This window comes from Euprymna scolopes, chromosome 17 (assembly GCF_053919585.1).
Source record: "Euprymna scolopes isolate OS-2025 chromosome 17, ASM5391958v1, whole genome shotgun sequence".
Taxonomy (NCBI): domain Eukaryota; kingdom Metazoa; phylum Mollusca; class Cephalopoda; order Sepiida; family Sepiolidae; genus Euprymna; species Euprymna scolopes.
The window spans coordinates 71,540,073-71,543,544 of NC_136498.1; the positions used below are offsets into that span (position 1 = coordinate 71,540,073).

The following is a 3,472-nucleotide window of genomic DNA, read 5'->3' on the forward strand; positions in this document are numbered from 1 at the left end:
AAGGTCTACATGTATTTTATACGAACATCTACGCGTATTTTATTGAAACATGTCGATACGGCAAGTATAAGTTTACTGACGAAAAACTGGAAACTATAAGCACTAAAAATAGAAGACTTTCGGTTAAAAAAATCATGAAAACCAATTGGTTTAAGAATTTTGAAAACAATTTTGCATTAAAATGTTGTTTATGACGTCAATCATCGGACAATGGGTAGTTATTTTATCAAAATATGCTAAACACGTAAAAGTTACATAGTAGATTAAATAGTTTTACATAAGGAAGGCAGCAATTACTGTCCGTTATTTTGTAGCCCCACGAAACAATCTACCAGTGAAAATAATGATGACATTTACTTTACCCAGTTTTTAGTCGTTTTGGGCAGACATTCAGATTGCATATAGTAAAAAATGTTTTCTGTTTTTTTTTTATATAACTTGTAGAAATTTTCTGTTGTATCTCTACTACTTTGTGTGTATCTATGTGTGAGTTTCTTCCTCATAGGTTCCGAAGCCATTGTCTATCTTTTGCAAATTTCACACATAAGTAATTTATATGTCTGGCAATGTTCTTAGATATGTTTTGTACAGATATTTATCCGATAAGTATAAAAGAAATCGAAAAAAATCCGACCTTAGAAACAGCTTTTCTCTCTTATGGATAAAAGACAATTTTTACAGTGGAATATTTTACGTTACACCGGCTAAGGGAGATAATAGAATTTTAGCAAATTATGTCTTCTAAAATTACAGATTAATTATAATCTGGTGATATAGCTTAATAATAGAGTATTAGACTACAGATCGAATGATTTCCTATTCTAACCAAGGTGACTTCACCATTAATTTTTTTTTATTATTAATGAGTTCAATTTAAGAAGAAGGTACCATTTAAAATCGCCGCAAATCATTTATTTGGTTGCATATTTTAAAACTAAACATTACTCTGATGTAACTTTTCCACTCAAACTCAAATATCAGCTGATGTGATATTTTAAAGCAACACAGACGGAATTTGATGAACAACATTATCATTATTATTTAAAAAAAATTTTTTTTTTTTTCAAATTAGTCCACTGGACAAATTATTCCTCGTAACATATAATATTCAATAGAGGACTGATTCTATAATAATACTTTCGCAATCTGCATAACTTAAAATATCATGTTTAAGCGTATTGCAACGGCCGGGCAATGCCGAGCTGCCAGCTAGTACACTTATAAAATTTAACTTTTAATAAAAAGAAACCCGACGCCATCCTCTACCTGTACAAAAATCCAATACGTTCTAAGATGGAGCCCTGGAAAATATCCATTTCAACTTTTTGACATATTTTAATTTTTTTTCTGCGCATGCTCAAATACAATTTATTTCTTCAAGTTGTTGCTTATCTATCTCTCGATATCTACATCGATATGGAACGCGGCTACAGCGCTAAATGTTTCGATTCTAGCTGATGGTACCTAAGGTATTAGGGGGTGCAGTTCCTAAGAGTATCATTCCCTGTCTTACCAGGGTACAAAGCTATCAGCCGAGTTTAGAGAGCGAAGACCATTTCGCCTCCATAGATCCTCTGTCTTACATAAGAGATGTTGCCAGTCTGTCTCTGCTCTATCGTTGGTAGGTGCTTAAATGAGCTCCAATCTATGATCCCTTCCTGTAAAATGTTCGCAACAAATACTCGTTTAACTACAACAGATACCAACAACATCTTTCATACTCTATTGGTGTCGAAAAATAAACGAAAATTCCATGAGTAGAGTTTTTTTCCCGTAACTGCCCGTCTGTGGGAAAACTTAATTGTCGTGGCCCTTTACTACTTACAACTACTTAAACCAACACAGTAGCTGGATATTAGATGTTCATAACCTTGCGCACTAAAGAAGATGATAAAACTTGTCACCTTAATCGCAATCAGGTTTTCACTTAACTTCAGTGCGAAGCCTAAAAAATAATGTCGTCTCATATTCGGATTCTGTCTTTAACAAGGCCGATAGCCATTAGTCGCGTGCTCTCGTGTAATGAATGAATGCGAGAATGTAGGATTGACATGAAATTCTTAAAGATAAACCAAAATGACCGAAAAATGGGCTGAAATGGCTAAAATGAATAGAAAGTAAATGACTTAGAATGACTTTAATGAACTGAATGACCTTAAGAATGACTTGAATGCTTAAAAAATAACTGGAATCCTTCAAAAACAACTTGAATGATCTGGGGAATGACTTGAATGGCTTTGAGACTGATTGGTTGTAAATTGGGTGATCATTTTACATTAAATTATTACAGAAAATGATCCCCCACTTTATATCACAAAGTTACAAACATAAGTACAGCATGTAGTAAGAACAGATACTACACTTTGATCTTGGCCAAAAGGCCAAGAAAAGGGTATTTATTTGCTCCCCAACCGGGCAAATTAGGGACAAGGCCGATTTTTAATGTGAGGAGCGAGGGGGGAAATGGGGACCATTTCCCCGGGGAGTAGGGGAGCTGGATAGTGACAATTGGTATGAAGGGTTGCCCCTACATTGACCAAGGTCTTATATATGGCCTTTGCTTGCAGTATCTGCCGGAACAGATACTACACTGTGATCTTGGCCAAAAGCCAAGAAAAGCTTAAAAAGCTAAGAACAGCATCTATATCTCTTTGATCTTAACCAAAAAGGCCAAGCACAAAAGTGTTACGGACAGGCTGACCGACCGACCAACCGACCGACAGACCGACCGACCGACCGACCGACGGACCGACGGAGTAACTTATAGAGTCGCTTGCACGCGACTAAAAATAGATGAGAATCTGTTGAAATTGAAATTGAAGACCACCATGTGTTACATGATAAGGGCTGTCCCCTTTTCATGTAAGTAAAAAAATAGGGAATTAGGTCAATGTAAATATGAAATAAGATAGTCAATGATTCGAACTTGCGAAGCTAGACTTGGAATTGAGAATTCCAATCATAAGTTAAAATAAACACAGAATGTTATTATAAATGGAATGTCCAGTTAAATTTTTGATTCTGTTAAAATATTTAATAAATACAAATTTGGCTGAAAACTATTCACATTCTTAGAGAAAATTCATAATAAAATATGGGTTACAAAATTAGACAAGTAGGTCAAATTCCTTTGTAAAACAACAAAGAGAGTGGGGAATTTCCTGGTCGTCAGAAATGGTATCAAAACGTGCAAATCGCGCATGTTGGAAACACGTGAGTTGTGGTCACGTTGACCAGACACACGTGTGACGTCAAGGCAGAAATGATTTCTCAATATAGGAGGGTTCGAAGTTAGTTAGGGGGAGGAGAGAAAAGAATCAGATCAGTCAGATCAGAGAAGCAGAGGAGATCAAACCGATTCTCTGTTAGAGTCAAGGCACCCTCTAGGAAGCGAAAGGTTTAGATGTAACCATGTAAACAACTTTGAATCCCTGAAATACAGAATCATGTCCAACCGGTCGAAGAAGAAATA

At 35.7% G+C, this 3,472-nt stretch overlaps 1 pseudogene; it reads right to left on the reverse strand.

The window, feature by feature from the left end:
* Positions 1-2,257: 2,257 nt before the first annotated feature.
* On the reverse strand, positions 2,258-2,394 carry LOC145297147 (U2 spliceosomal RNA; annotated as a pseudogene).
* Between the last annotated feature and the right edge of the window lie 1,078 nt (positions 2,395-3,472).